This window comes from Nycticebus coucang, chromosome 3 (assembly GCF_027406575.1).
Source record: "Nycticebus coucang isolate mNycCou1 chromosome 3, mNycCou1.pri, whole genome shotgun sequence".
Taxonomy (NCBI): domain Eukaryota; kingdom Metazoa; phylum Chordata; class Mammalia; order Primates; family Lorisidae; genus Nycticebus; species Nycticebus coucang.
The window spans coordinates 61015954-61032858 of record NC_069782.1 but is presented as its reverse complement, the minus strand read 5'-3'; the positions used below and the strand labels follow the sequence as shown (position 1 = coordinate 61032858).

At 39.8% G+C, this 16905-nt stretch overlaps 1 pseudogene; it reads right to left on the bottom strand.

The window, feature by feature from the left end:
• Positions 1-15959: 15959 nt before the first annotated feature.
• LOC128580969 (RNA-binding protein 39-like) overlaps positions 15960-16905 on the bottom strand; it is a 67484-nt pseudogene continuing 66538 nt past the window's right edge.

The following is a 16905-nucleotide window of genomic DNA, read 5'->3' as shown; positions in this document are numbered from 1 at the left end:
TAGACTGAGGACTTTTCAGGCAGTGCCCTGGGTGTGCGATTGTAGGAAGGTTTTATTCTCCTTTTCCAACTGGGGCCAGAGGTGGGCAGGCGGGGTGACTTAATTGCTGATTTTTCCACACAGCTGAGACTTCAAGCCAGAGTAGAAGTTGCAATAGGATCGAACAGAAACCAGCTGAAAGCAAGACAGAACCACTTTGCTCCACCACACCAGACAGGGCCCCAGTTTCTCAGGCCACAACACTGTACGGGCCCTCGATAAAACCCCAGGGGAAAAACCAAAGGGAGTAAAATAACCATGGGGCAGAATCAGCGGAAAAACTCTGGTAACATGAATAACCAGAATAGATCAACCCCCCCCAAGAAAAGATACGGCAGATGTGATTGAAGATCCCATTCATAAACAACTGGCTGAAATGTCAGAAATCGAATTCAGAATTTGGATTGCAGACAAGATTAATAAAATGGAATTAGGAATCCGAGGAGAAATTCAAAAATTGTCTCAAGAATTTAACGAATTTAAAGACAAAACCACCAAAGACTTAGACACACTGAAGCAAGAACTTACAGCCCTCAAAGATATGAAAAATACAGTAGAATCCCTCAGTAACAGAATGGAGCAAGCAGAAGAAAGGATTTCTGGCATTGAAGATAAAGTCTTTGAACGCTCCCAATCTCTCAAAGAGGAAGAGAAATGGAGAGCAAAAACGGATCACTCACTCAGAGAACTCTCAGATAATTCAAAAAAAAGCAACATAAGGATTATAGGAATTTCTGAGAATGATGAAGTCGTCTCCAAGGGCACAGAGGCCCTTCTGCATGAAATTATGAAAGAAAATTTTCCAGACATGCCTAGAGAATCTGAAATTCAGATAGCAGACAGCTTCAGAACCCCAGCACGATTCAACCCCAATAAGTCATCCCCCAGACATATCATAATTAGCTTCACTAAAGTTAACATGAAAGAGAAGATTCTCAAAGCAGCCCGGCGAAAGAAAACTATAACGTACAAAGGTAAGAATATTAGAATAACTGCAGATCTCTCTGCTGAAACTTTTCAAGCCAGAAGAGGCTGGTCATCAACTTTTAATCTCCTAAAGCAAAAAAACTTTCAACCCAGGATCTTGTATCCAGCTAAACTGAGTTTCATCTATGATGGAGAAATTAAATACTTCAATGACATTCATATGTTGAAAAAATTTGCCATAAGTAAACCAGCTCTTCAGGATGTTCTCAGACCTATCCTCCACAATGACTAACCCAATCCTATACCACAAAAGTAAACTCACTCAGAAACTTCGGATCAAACTCCAACTTCCACACTGGCGAAAGGATTAAAAATGTCCACTTGACCTTTGAAAAACTCGATACCCAAAATTCCACCAGACTTATCAATACTCTCCATCAATGTGAATGGCTTAAACTGTCCTCGAAAGAGACATAGGTTAGCTGACTGGATACAAAAACTCAAGCCAGATATTTGTTGCATACAAGAGTCACATCTCAACTTAAAAGACAAATACAGACTCACTGTGAAAGGATGGTCATCCATATTTCAGGCAAATGGTAATCAGAAAAAAGCAGGTGTTGCAATTTTATTTGCAGATACAGTAGGCTTTAAACCATCAAAAGTAAGGAAGGACAAGAATGGTCACTTCATATTTGTTAAGGGTAATACTCAATATGATGAGATCTCAATTATTAATATCTATGCACCCAACCAGAATGCACCTCAATTTATAAGAGAAACTCTAACAGACATGAGCAACTTGATTTCCTCCAGCTCCATAATCATCGGAGATTTCAACACTCCCTTGGCAGTGTTGGATCGATCCTCCAGACAGAAGCTGAGCAAAGGAATCTTAGATTTAAACCTAACCATCCAATATTTAGATTTAGCAGACATCTACAGAACATTTCATCCCAACAAAACTGAACACACATACTTCTCATCTGCCCACGGAACTTACTCCAAAATTGACCACATTTTAGGTCACAAGTCTAACCTCAGTAAATTTAAAGGAATAGAAATTATTCCATGCATCTTCTCGGACCATCATGGAATAAAACTTGAATTGAGAAACAACAGGAATCTGCATACCCATACAAAAACATGGAAGTTAAATAACCTTATGCTGAATGATAGCTGGGTCAGAGATGAGATTAAGAAAGAAATCGCCAATTTTTTGGAACAAAACGACAATGAAGACACAAACTATCAGAACCTCTGGGACACCGCAAAGGCAGTTCTAAGCGGGAAATTTATAGCACTGCAAGCCTTCCTCAAGAGAATGGAAAGAGAGGAAGTTAACAACTTAATGGGACATCTCATGCAACTGGAAAAGGAAGAACATTCCAACCACAAACCCAGTAGAAGAAAAGAAATAACCAAAATTAGAGCAGAATTAAATGAAATTGAAAACAAAAGAATAATACAACAGATCAATAAATCAAAAAGCTGGTTTTTTGAAAAGGTCAATAAAATAGTTAAACCTCTGGCCAACCTAATCAGGAAAAAAAGAGTAAAATCTCTAATGTCATCAATCAGAAACAACAAAGACGAAATAACCACAGACTCATCAGAAATCCAAAAAATCCTTAATGAATATTACAAGAAACTTTATTTTCAGAAATATGAAAATCTGAAGGAAATAGACCGATACTTGGAAGCGCGCCACCTTCCAAGACTTAACCAGAATCAAGTGGAAATGTTGAACACACCCATATCAAGTTCAGAAATAGCATCAACTGTACAAAACCTCCCTAAAAAGAAAAGCCCGGGACCAGATGGTTTCACGTCAGAATTCTACCAAGCCTTTAAAGAGGAATTAGTACCTAGATTACTCAACCTGTTCCAAAATGTAGAAAAAGAAGGAAGACTACCCAACACGTTCTATGAAGCCAATATCACCCTGATCCCCAAACCAGGAAAAGACCCAACAAGAAAAGAAAATTATAGACCAATATCACTAATGAATATAGATGCAAAAATATTCAACAAGATCCTAACAAACAGAATCCAGCAACACATCAAACAAATTATACATCATGACCAAGTTGGTTTTATCCCAGGGTCTCAAGGCTGGTTCAATATACGTAAATCTATAAATGTAATTCAGCACATAAACAAATTAAAAAACAAAGACCATATGATTCTCTCAATTGATGCAGAAAAAGCTTTTGATAATATCCAGCATCCCTGCATGATCAGAACACTCAAGAAAATTGGTCTAGAAGGGACTTTTCTTAAACTGATAGAGGCTATCTACAGCAAACCCACAGCCAATATCATATTGAATGGAGTTAAATTGGAATCATTTCCACTCAGATCAGGAACCAGACAAGGCTGCCCATTGTCTCCATTGCTCTTTAACATTGTAATGGAAGTTTTAGCCACCGCAATTTGGGAAGAAAAGGTGCCACGGACCACCCTGTCGGTGGGCTTCAGTCCGAGGGAAAGCAGGGAGAAGGAACGAGGAAAGTTGAGAGGTCGGCGCAGGAATGACAGTCTGGCACACTACGGGTTAAAGTATGCAGCTGCAAAATTTACTGAGAGTATATGTTGGTATTTATACATTTTCTTTCCAAGGTTCAAACAATGCAATCTTCATTCTGCTTATGCTTGTAAATTATCTTTGTGTCTGCATATGCGGTTTATCATGCATTACATGTTTTCAAGGTTTTGCTCTCCGGAGGGAGGTGGTTTATCAGTAACACCTGCTTACTCCCTCTTTAGGAATGTCAAGGCTTACAACTTTTCTCAGTTCTGTAACTTTTTTCAGTTTCTTATGATTTTATTTTTAAAACAGCTGGACATATTCTTTTATGTATAATGCTTGACTACTTTTATATATATTTTTTATATATTTTTACTCCTATTAGTAACTATACTTTGATTCATAATTAATTGTTTGTTAAACATTAAACTACTCTATTGATTTGTATTACATATGAAAATTAGTGAAGCAAGATGTTTTTCTAAGTAAAGTTTTACTGCAGGTGGTTATGGTGCATGTCGTGATGGAACATCTTGTTTGCTGTGCCTGCATTGTCTCATTTCACTGACATTTATGGTGGGAAAGTTCTGTTGTGCAGGTTTTCTTGGAGCCATTGAGTCTGGCACAGTCACACTTTTTGTGCTGTTTCTGGACCAGCTACCTTTGTGTTCATTCTTATTGCTTACTTATCAGGACAAACAAACATTCAGTCTAACATGCACGTACACTGTAACAGAAAGCCATACCCTTAGGTTAATGCGATAGAAAACAGCATGCTGGGCAACATCTCTGTTGCTGCGCACACTGGGGGTGCTGGGGGCTTCGCTCTGGGGAGCACAGACCACCTTTCCGTCGCTTTACAACGCGGACAGCGCCACCTCGCTGCGGCTTGGTGCCGAGGGTGCGGCAAAAAGGCGATCAAGGGTATCCACATAGGGTCAGAAGAGATCAAACTTTCGCTCTTTGCAGATGATATGATTGTATATCTGGAAAATACTAGGGACTCTACTACAAAACTCTTAGAAGGGATTAAGTAATACAGCAGTGTCTCATTTTACAAAATCAACATTCATAAATCGGTAGCCCTTATATACACCAACAACAGTCAAATTGAAAAAGCAGTTAAGGACTCTATCCCATTCACAGTAGTGCCAAAGAAGATGAAATATTTGGGTGTTCTTGGCTGTGCAGAAGATTTTTAGTTTGATCAAGTCCCAATAGTGTATTTTTGAAGCAGCTTCAATTGCCCGGTGGGTCCTTCTCATAAAAAACTCGCCCAACCCAATTTCTTCAAGGGTTTTCCCTACACTCTCTTCTAGTATAAGTTCTCTATAAGTTTCATGTCTTAGGTTTAAATCTTTAATCCAGTGAGAGTCTATCTTGGTTAATGGTGAGAGGTGTGGGTCCAGTTTCAGTCTTCTACAGGTTGCCAGCCAGTTCACCCAGCACCTTTTGTTAAATAGGGAATCTTTCCCCCATTGAATGTTTTTAATTGGCTTGTCAAAGATTAAATAATGGTAAGTAGCTGGGTTCATCTGTTGGTTCTCTATTCTGTTCCAGACATCTACTTCTCTGTGTTTGTGCCAGTACCATGCTGTTTTGATCACTATCGATTTGTAATATAGTCTGAGGTCTGGTAGCGTGATTCCTCCTGCTTTGTTTTTATTTTTGAGTAATGTCTTGGCTATTCAAGGTTTTTTCTGATTCTATATAAAACGAAGAATTATTTTTTCAAGATCTTTAGAGTATGACAGTGGAGCTTTAATGGGGATTGCATTGAAATTATATATTGCTTTGGGTAGTATGGACATTTTAACAATGTTGATTCTTCCCAACCATGAGCATGGTATATTTTTCCATTTGTTAACATTCTCAGCTGTCTCTTTTCTTAGAGTTTCATAGTTCTCTTTATATAGATCTTTCACGTCATTTGTTAGATAAACTCCCAAGTACTTCATTTTCTTTGGCACTACTGTGAATGGGATAGAGTCCTTAATTGTTATTTCAACTTGACTATTGTTGGTATATATAAAGGCTACCGATTTATGAATGTTGATTTTGTAAAATGAGACACTGCTGTATTACTTAATCCCTTCTAAGAGTTTTGTAGTAGAGTCCCTAGTATTTTCCAGATATACAATCATATCATCTGCAAAGAGCGAAAGTTTGATCTCTTCTGACCCTATATGGATACCCTTGATCGCCATTTCTTCTCTAATTGCGGTGACTAAAACTTCTATTACAATGTTAAAGAGCAATGGAGACAATGGGCAGCCTTGTCTGGTTCCAGATCTAAGTGGAAATGATTCCAATTTAACTCCATTCAATATGATATTGGCTGTGGGTTTGCTGTAGATGGCCTCTATCAGTTTAAGAAATGTCCCTTCTATACCAATTTTCTTAAGTGTTCTAGTCATGAATGGATGTTGGATGTTATCAAAAGGTTTTTCTGCATCGATTGAGAGAATCATATGGTCTTTGTTTTTTAATTTGTTTATGTGCTGTATTACATTTATAGATTTACATATAGTGAACCAACCTTGAGACCCTGGGATAAAACCGACTTGGTCATGATGTATGACTTGTTTGATATGTTGCTGGATTCTGTTTGTTAGGATCTTGTTGAATATTTTTGCATCTATATTCATTAGTGATATTGGTCTATAATTTTCTTTTCTTGTTGGTTCTTTTCCTGGTTTGGGGATCAGGGTGATGTTTGCTTCATAGAATGTGTTGGGTAGTCTTCCTTCTTTTTCTACCTTTTGGAACAGGTTGAGTAGTATAGGTACTAATTCCTCTTTAAAGGTTTGGTAGAATTCTGACATGAAACCATCTGGTCCCGGTCTTTTCTTTTGGGGGAGATTTTGTATGGTTGATGATATTTCTGAACTTGATATGGGCCTGTTCAACATTTCCACTTGTTTTTGATTAAGTCTTGGAAGGTGACGTGTTTCCAAGTAACGGTCGATTTCCTTCAGATTTTCGTATTTCTGAGAGTATAGTTTCTTGTAATATTAATTAAGGATTTTTTGTATTTCTGAGGAGTCTGTTGTTATTTCGTGTTTGTTGTTTCTGATTGATGAGATTAGAGATTTTACTCTTTTTTTCCTGATTAGGTTGGCCAAAGGTTTATCTATTTTGTTGACCTTTTCAAAAAACCAGCTTTTTGATTTATTGATCTGTTGTATTATTCTTTTGTTTTCAATTTCATTTAGTTCTGCTCTGATTTTGGTTTTTTGTTTTCTTTTACTGGATTTGGGGTTGGATTGTTCTTCCATTTCCAGTCTCTTGAGATGTCCCATTAAGTTGCTTACTTCTTCTTTTTCTGTTCTCCTGAGGAAGGCTTGCAGTGCTATAAATTTCCCTCTTAGAACTGCCTTTGCTGTGTCCCAGATGTTCTGATAGTTCGTGTCTTCATTGTCGTTTTGTTCCAGAAATTTGGCAATTTCCTTCTTGATCTCTGACCCAGCTATCATTAAGCATAAGGTTATTTAACTTCCATGTTTTTGTATGTGTATGCAGATTCCTGTTGTTAGTCATCTCAAGTTTTATTCCATGATGGTCCGAGAAGGTGCATGGAATAATTTCTATTCCTTTAAATTTGCTGAGGTTAGACTTGTGACCTAAGGTGTGATCGATTCTGGAGTAAGTTCCATGGGCTGATGAGAAGTATGTGTATTCAGTTTTGTTGGGATGAAATGTTCTGTAGATGTCAGCTAAATCTAAATGCTGGATGGTTAGATTTAAATCTGGAATTTCGTTACTCAGCTTTTTGTTGGAGGATCGATCCAGCACTGCCAAAGGAGTGTTAAAGTCTCTGACTATTATAGAGTTGGAGGAAATCAAGTTGCTCATGTCTGTTAGAGTTTCTCTTATAAATTGAGGTGCATTCTGGTTGGGTGCATAGATATTAATAATTCAGATCTCATCATATTGAGTCTTACCCTTAACAAATATGAAGTGACCATTTTTGTCCTTCCTTACTTTTGTTGGTTTAAAGCCTATTGTGTCCGCAAATAAAATTGCAACTCCTGCTTTTTTCTGGTTGCCATTTGCCTGAAATATGCATGAGCATCCTTTCACCCTGAGTCTGTATTTGTCTTTTAAGTTAAGATGTGACTCTTGTATGCAACAAATGTCTGGCCTGAGTTTTTGTATCCAGTCAGCTAATCTATGTCTCTTTAGAGGGCAGTTTAAGCCATTCACTTTAATGGAGAGTATTGATAAGTTTGTTGAAATTTGGGGTATTGAGTTTTTTGAAAGTCCAGTGGGCATTTTTAATCCTTTTGCCATTGTGGAAGTTAGAGTTTGATCAGAAGTTTCTGAGTGAGTTTACTTTTGTGGTATATGATTGGGTTGGTAATTGTGGAGGATAGGTCTGAGAATATCCTGAAGAGCTGGTTTAGTTAGGGCAAATTTCTTTAGCATATGTATGTCATTAAAGTATTTAATTTCTCCGTTGTAAATGAAACTCAGTTTAGCTGGGTACAAGATCCGGGGTTGAAAGTTATTTTGCTTGAGGAGATTGAAAGTTTATGACCACCCTCTTCTGGCTTGAAAAGTTTCAGCAGAAAGATCTGCAGTCATTCTAATGTTCTTCCCTTTGAAGGTAATAGGTTTCTTTCTCCTGGCAGCTTTGAGAATTTTCTCCTTCATATTAACTTTAGTGAAGTTAATTATGATATGCCTGGGGGATGTCTTATTGGGGTTGAGTCGTGCTGGGGTTCTGAAGCTATCTGCTATCTGAATTTCAGGTTCTCTAGGCATGTCTGGAAAATTCTCTTTCATAATTTCATGCAGAAGGGCCTCTGTGCCCAGTGAGGCCACTTCATCTGTTTCAGGAATTCCTATGAGACGGATATTTGCCTTCTTCAAGTTATCCCAGAGCTCTCTGAGTGAGTGATCCATTTTTGCTCTTCATTTCTCTTCCTCTTTGAGAGTTTGGGAGTGTTCAAAGGCTTTATCTTCGATGTCAGAGATCCTTTCTTCTGTTTGGTCCATTCTGTTGCTAAGGGATTCCACTGTATTTTTCATATCTTTGAGGGCTGCAAATTCTTGCTTCAGTGTGTCTAAATCTTTCGTGGTTTTGTCTTTAAATTCGTTAAATTCTTGAGACAGCTTTTGAATTTCTCCATGAATTCCTAATTCCATTTTGTTAATCTTGTTTGCCATCCAAATTCTGAATTTGTTCTGACATCTCAGCCAGTTGTTTGTGAATGGAATCTTCAATTACATCTACCGTATCTTTCCTTGGGGGGGGGTTGATCTATTCTAGTTATTCATGTTACCAGAGTTTTTCCGCTGATTCCGCCCCATGATTGTTTTATTCCCTTTGATTTTCCTCTGGTGTTTTGTCGAGGACCCGTACAGTGCTGTGGCCTGAGAAACTGGGGCCCTGTTTGGTGTAGAGGGGCTAAGTGGTTCTGAATTGTTTTCAGCTGGTTTCTATGTGACCCTAGTGAAACAGTTACTCTGGGTTGAAGTCTCAGCTGTGGAGAAATACCAGCAATTAAGTCACCCCACCCACCACAGGCAACAAATGGAAAAGGAAAATCAAACCTTCCTACAACCACACACCCAGGGCACCACCTGGATAGTCCCCAATTGTCTCAGTCAGCAGCTGCCTCGAGTTGGAGAGTTCAAGAGGTCCCTTGAAACTGGATCACAGGGGTCTGGTGACTGCTCTAAAATGGCTTGCTCCAGTGCTGCGTGGAGTCAGGAAGAGCCACCAGTAAATAGATCAGTCTGGGAAGATTGATGCCTCCTTCCCCACCTTGCAGCTCTGTCACACCCAGTCTCTGCTAGCCCCACAGGGCTGTGACCCAGTGGGTTGTCTGCAGTAAGCAGATACTACAGGAGTTTGCACTTGCCTAAGTCACAGGGTAGTCTGTGTCTGCTTGACTAGGCTGCTATTCTCTGTCTTTCTCCAGTAGGGAGTGGTGTGTCCTGTCAACCTTGGGCACTTGATGGAGGCTGGAGGTGTTCACTCAGTTCCAGCCCCACCCTTAGTTTATGTTACTGGGTGAACAGAACAACCCTGTGGGAGTTTGTTTCAGACCTCGCCAGATTCCTCTGCAGAGGAGAGGTTGATTTGAGTTCCCAGAACCTGTGCCTCAGGCCCTGTCTTTAGTCCTGCGGGTTTGTATTCACAGCACCATCAGTTGTCGGCTGTAGCCTCTTGGCCTCCTTTGTCTATAGGCTGGTGATCCCCTAAGGGCCAGGTGTGTGTTAGGCTCAGTAGAGCGGTTCTCTGGATCAGCCCCACCCTAGGAGTTTCCCAGCTCTGCAGGTGTGTTTTCTAGTCCCCGTGTTCCACCCAGGTCGGTACCGTCTCAGGGAAACCCTTTACTCACGGGGCCTGTGTTTCAGTCCCAGGTCTGTTCCATGGTGGTTGCCATCTGAGAAGATGCTCGGCCTCATCTGGTTGCCCAGGAACACAGGAGGAGAGGCTATGGGATATCTGGGGCTGGGCCTTGTTATTGCTGAGATGGCTGCTGCTCTGCACCTCGGGGCACCACCGCTCCAGTGTAATTCCCTCTCATCTGACCGTCGTCTTGTCGCTTCTTTGCTACAGAGTCAGCACTGGTCAGCTGCAGTCCAGGTCCTGTCTATACCTCTTAAGAGTTCAGCCAAGAATCTGGACTCCTGAGGGGGCAGGTCTCCAGATCACGGAGTGAGAGTGGAGGGGGGTGGTAGGAGCTCAGGGTTACAGGTCGTAACACCAAGCTCATTGAGACCAAATGAACAAATAAACAGATACGAAGGTTACCAGGCACATGGGCCCATAGATACAGAGATAGACGGAAACACATAAACATACAAGCAATAGCCACGACAACAGGAATATAAGAAGAACTGCAATAAAAATAGTGATAATCGTAAAATAATTGAAAGAAAGGAAAAAAAAGAGAAAAAAGTGATGTTAGAAGGAATGTTAAGTGAGAAGAAATTAAAATTAGAAGACATAGAAATAAAAAATATATCTATATAAAATGTAATAATAAAAAATTATCGAAATCTCCTCTAAGAAAATGGTGAGGAAAAATCAGACAAAAAGAAAACAACAGCAAAAAAGAAACAAAAAAAACCCTCACGAAAACCAAAAAAATAAAACAAAACAAAACAAAAGGCACCAATTGCAAAAATATTCTTGTGGTAGAAATATACCTATAAATGTCTATATGTCTGCTGTAGGGATCAACTTTCATAGGAATGTATTCATACTGCAATATACTTTCTGGACACCAGGTGGTGCTGTGAGTGGTTTTGAGACTTATACCTGATTTACAGTTTATACTGTTACCATGGCAACCACCTTCCAAGGCCGATCGCCATTTTGGAGTTTCTGTAAAAGTTTGTTGCCTAAGAATTGTGCAACCTCAGCTGTTCTCCTCTGGACAGCACTTGCGACCGACCCTCCCACTCAGTGCAGGTGTCCACGCTTCCTAAGTCCCTGCACTCTGCTCTCAGGTTCCCCCACAACCTGGCGACTGCAATCGGCCATAAGGGGAGTGGTGCTGAGTTCGCTCGGTATCTCCTGTAGCTGGTTCCTGGGGCTTCAGCAGCCAAAGCCAGTCAGCGGCTTCAGTTGCTCCGTGGCCCCAGAAGCCAAAGCCAGGTCCTAGGCTTCAAGCCGTTCCCATGGTTGGAGCGCTCGGGGGATTTATTCTGAGTTTTATGGTCCAGAGTTTTGGATGGGCGTCTGCCAGTTCACTGCGCAGCCTGAACCGCCAGCCCCCTCCAACACCTGGGGGAAAGGTGCCCGCCCTTTTGGGTAGTTCAAAATGTCTGTTTGTTTCCCGGGCAGGATCCCTTCCCTTCAATTATCCAACAGTTTGCCCAGCTCCCTGTGGTTTTGAGTGGCTCTCCTTTCGGATGTCTCCCTCAGTTCAGGATTAATTACTTGTCAATTGGATTTTGTCAGCATTTACAAGCTGCTGACCTCGGGGCCTGCTGGCCAGCATGGCTGAGCAGGGATGAATCTCTACAACAGAGTCTGTGATTTTTAAATTACCCCTCATATATAGCAAACCGCCAGTTTGCTGGGCATCTCCAGCTGTCTGTCCACTCCAATAATCCACACAGAGGGAAGGTGCAGACCGCCTTTCCTCTCACCTGGTGGCTTGGGAGAAGTGGGCTACACGTCCGTCCTGTCCGCCATCATGCTCCGCCTCCATGTCTCTAAAGCTGGTCTTATTGTGGCAAATTTCCTCAATGTTTGCATATCAATAAAAGATTTGATTTCTCCATCAATTTTAAAGCTTTTATTAGCGGGATACAGAATTCTGGGCTGGAAATTGTTCTATTTAAGTAGATTAAAGATAGGTGACTATTGTCTTCTGGCTTGAAAAGTTTCATTAGAGAAGTCCATGGTCACCCTAATAGATTTGCCCTGTAGGACAGTTGGCGCTTACTCCTGGCAGCTTGCAAAATTTTTTTTTTTGTCTTGACTTTAGATAGATTTATCACAATGTGTCTTGGAGAAGCTCTATTTGAATTGAGGTGACCAGGGAACTGATATCTCTCTGAAAGGAGTATGTCAGAATCTTTGGTGATATTTGGGAATTTTTCATTTATAATGTTCTTTAGAATGGCTTCCATTCCTCTGGAGCATTCTTCTTCCCCTTCTGGGATACCTATAACTCGTATGTTTGAATGTTTCATAGAGTCCCATAATTCTGTCAGTGAACGTTTTGCTTTCTCTCTCCTCTTTTCTGTGTCTTTAACTTTTGAGTTATCTCAAGAGTTTTATCCTCTACCTCTGAGATTCTTTCTGCTGCATGATCTAAATCTGTTGTTGATACTTTCTATTGCATCCTTAAGTTCCCTAATTGACTGATTCAGTTCCTTCATCTCTGCTATATGCTTTCTATATTCTTTGTGTTGCTCATCTCTTATTTGATTCTGTTTTTGGATTTCCTTTTTGGTTATTTTTGACTTTCTCAAAATTGTTTTCATCATGTGTATTTTAAATTCCTCTTCTGTCATTTCTAATATTTCTTTATAGGTGGAATCCTCTGCTGTAGCTACCTCATGGTCCCTAGAAGGGGTTGCTCTGGAGTGGTATTTCATGTTGCCAGGATGTTTTCTGCTGATTCTTCTTTATGAGTGCTTTCTTGTATCTGTTTCTTTTGCTTAATTTTCCTTTCACTTTTTCTTGCTCTTTAAGTTACTGTGCCTCTGTTCTAAAGTTTTAATGAGTCCTTTTGGTATGGGACCAGAATGATGAGGAGATTGAAGATCAAGAAGGGAAAAAAGATTTTAAAAAGAAAGAAAAAAGAGAAAGAAGAGGGGTGAGCAAAAGGAAATATTGGCAGAAGGAAGAAAAGCACCAAAAGGAGACAGGAGTAAGTGTATAGTAGGATACTAAGACCCAAACTTAAAAAACCCCAACCTCTGGGGGTGCTGGGTTGGGTGGTTCCCTTGATCCAACAGCTCTTTTCCAGCCTGATCCAACACAGTACCCCATCTCCACCAGATTGAGAGGAAAGACACAAAAATACTATAAATCAAACTGAAACAAACAAGCAAAAACCCTTACTGGATAAAATTGGGGGAAAAAACAAATAATGGGGCAGAAACACTGGCAAAAATGGAATTCTAATTGTTAAAGAAGGCAAAAAGGGAAGATTGTATTTAAACTAGAATAGTGAAAAAAAGAGAGAAAAAGAACAAAAAGGAAAAAAAAAGAAAAATGTCAAGGAAAAATGTTGAAATTAAGAAAAAACAAACAAACAAAACAAAAACTCTAAAACCAAAAAACCAAACAGTATATCTATCTTGCTGAAACAGGTGATCTTCTGAGGAATGAGATGTTAATCCCGATGTTGATACAGCTGTATGAGCTGGAGACTGGAGGCCTCTGCTGATTTCTCAGACCCTGCTGGCTTGGGAGACCAAATGTCTTCTCACCCCTTTTAAAAGACACACTAAACTGTGAATCTTGGCTAAGCAGAAGCTTTCTAAGGAAAGCACTTATCACTGAGATCTCTCCTGGCATGGCTGTCCACTTATCCGGTGCACCAAAACCGGTCTCACTCTAAGCCCCTGAGGGCCAAGGCTGTCAATCTGCCAAACACTTAGATCTCCACTCTTCCCCAGCATCTCCGTCCCTGTCTTTGGGCAGCTCCATCACTAGATTACATGGCCAAGGTCTCCCGGCCAGCAATCCCTGCACTGCAACACACAGGGGTAGCTCCCCCACAGTAGCTGTGCAAGCAGCCCACAGCTGACCGATATTAGCTCCTTTTCAGCTCAGTGGCTCAGTCCAGGGCCCCAGACAATGCCCAAAGTCATCTGCATACCCACCCAAGATCTCCCAAGGCAGTTCAATCGAGGGTCCAAGTCTAAAAAACCCAAAACAGCCCACAGGTAAGGTTTTTCTTGCTTGCAATCTCTCTTGCTTGCTTACAGCTGTGGGCAGCCTCTGACTAACAACCGCACCTACCACTTGCCAGTTTTCCACCGCTTTTGCCCTCCTCATGGGGTCCAGAAATCTCTTGCTGACTTCCTGTGTCACCAAAGGGAATTTTTGGGCAGAACTCACCAGTCACAGATGCCTGAAGTCTTCTCTCCCCACTCTCACTATGCCTGGTTGCATAGAAGCTATTACTTGGCCACCATCTTGCTCCTCCACTCACTCACACTTTCTTATGAAAGATAGATCACAACTATAGCCCAGAATGAAGGAGAGAAATGGAGTGGGAAGGGTGGGGAGGAGGGAGGTTTGATAGAGGGAGTGTAAATGGTGGGACCACACCTATGGACCATATTGCAAGGGTAGAAGTCAAATCTATCAAGTATAGAACATAAATGTCTTAACACAATAATCAAGTAAATAAGGCAAAAGCTGTATTAATTAGTTTGATGTAAGCACTCCAAATTGTATAAAAAAATCAATCAACACATTGTACCCCACATATGCATAAATGTATTCATGATCTATGTGTATATGACTTAATAAAAAAAAATTAAACCATATGGGCCAGAATGAAAAAAAAGTCCATTTTAATTAAACACAATGTAATAAAAATTAAAATGCCAAATCAAAAGTAATAAAAATAAGTAAATAGACAACTCATACTTTTTAAAAGAAATAGTGGGATTGCAGGGTCAAATGAGAGATTTAATTTGAGGATTCTCCATATTTCTTTCCAAAGAAGCTGTATTAGTTTGCAGTCCCATCAACAGTGTAAAAGCATTCCTTTCTCTCCACATCAGCACCAGCATCTGAAGTTTTGGAACTGTGATGTGGGCTAATCTCACTGGTATTAGGTGATATCTCAGAGTGACTTGCATGATGATTAGGGACTATGAGTATTTTTTCATATGTTTGTTAGCCATTTATCTGTGTTCATTACAGAGGATTCTGTCAGTGTCTCTTGCCTAGTGATATATGGGTTTGTTGGCTCTTTTTTTGTGATTAATTTGAGTTCTCTGTAGATCCCAGTTATCAAGCCTTTGTCCAAATTCACAATATGCAAATATCTTTTACCATTCTGAAGGTTGTCTATTTGCTTTGATTGTTGTGTCCTTGGGTGTACAGAAGATTTTCAGTTTAATTAAGTCCTATTTATTTATTTTTGTTGTTGCAATTGCCACTGAAGTCTTGTTCATAAAATCTTTCCCCAGGCTGATATCTTCAAGTGTTTTCTCCACACTTTCTTCAAGGATTTTATTGTTTTATTTCTCAAATTCAAATATTTTATCCATCTTGACCAGAAGAAAAAAATCATTTTATCATAAGGACATTGGCACCAGATTGTTTGTCACAGCTCAATTTGCAATTGCCAAGATGTGGAAACAACTCAGGAATGGATTAACAAATTGTGGTACATGCGCACCATGGAATAATATTCAGCCATAAAATGATGGTGACTTTACATCTTTTGTAATATCCTGGATGGAGCTGAAAAACATTCTTCTCAGTGAAGTATCACAAGAATTGAAAAGCAAATATCCAATATACTCAATACTAATATGAAAGCAATGGATTATCTAATACATGCTCAAATAGGAGAAAAACTCATTTCAATTCAAGTTGGAAGGACTGGCAATGAAGAGGGGGTGGAGTGCTCTCACTGAATGTGTATCAAGTGATGGTGTCTGGCACACCTTTTGTGTGTGGGACATAAGCACAAGAGAGACTCTACCACATAACAAAATCAAATATTTTGACCTGGTATTTTGTACCCTTACATTAACCTGAAATAAATTTATTTTACAAAAAAAAAAAAAGAAAGAAAGAAAATAAAGAAAGAAAAAAAAAAGAAATACAGCTATTAATGAAACACACGTGGAACATTTTCTTCTTTTTCCAGTTAACATTTTTATTTTTTTCAAAGTAACAGAAATTGTATACAAATGACAGAATACCCTTGCATCTTTTTTAAATAAAGATAACTCAAGATTAATTCTCAGGAAAGAATAAAAGCTATGTACATAAAGGACTAATCTTCATTCATCATCTACTTGGGACCAATAGTTGTGTAGCTGTCACAGAATCAGGAAAGAGGTTGTGGGAAGTTGGAAGAGGTAACATGCTGCTGTTATCATTTTACCAGCAAACCACCTGATGTGCAATGCATTGACAGCAGCAATCACTGTAGCAATTGATGGGCACTTCACATACATGTTGTTCTGAGTTGAGTTTTTGTCAACATAAATGTGAATAATTCCTCCATGTTTTGACCAGGGTACAAAATACCAGGTCAAAATATTTGATTTTGTTATGTGGTAGAGTCTCTCTTTTGCTTATGTCCCACACATTCTTCGATCACATCATACTTAATATCTGTATCCCATTCAACTTCTTTTTCTATTTGAGTGTTAAGCATGTTAGAGGGTTGAAAACACTGTGTTGTTAAGTGGCTGGACAGAGGCAGCTGCAGCTAACGCTGAAGCTTCGGTCCTTTGGGAAAGTCTCGTTTCAAATCTGCCACAGCACCAAATGCCAAAGAGCCACTCATTTGTAGAGTCTGCTGTGCTGCTGAAGGAATCTGCATACCTGTACCGTCTGCTAGTGTTGTCATTAATTGAAGACAACCAGTTGTTCTCAAGTCAATTCCAGTCCTTTCTGATTCACCACTGTCCAAAAATGAACTAGTCCTAGAAGCATCAGTGCGTTTGGTAACATGCCCAACCTTCATTGTCTTTCCTGCAAATTCAAATCCATTAAGTTGTTCCAAAGCCTTTTTGGCACATTACTTTGAAAACGTTCAAAACTAGGATTTGCAGGGTAATTGTGTCCAGCTACTTCACTATTTCAAATCTAGACAGAACTATAAAACATGTTCAGTATGAGCTATACCTCCCTTCTACTTGAGGCACAATGAGGGACTGCTGAGTCATATGGCTTCCTTCACTTCGGATGATTTCCACATATATCAGTGATCACTGGCAAATCCTTT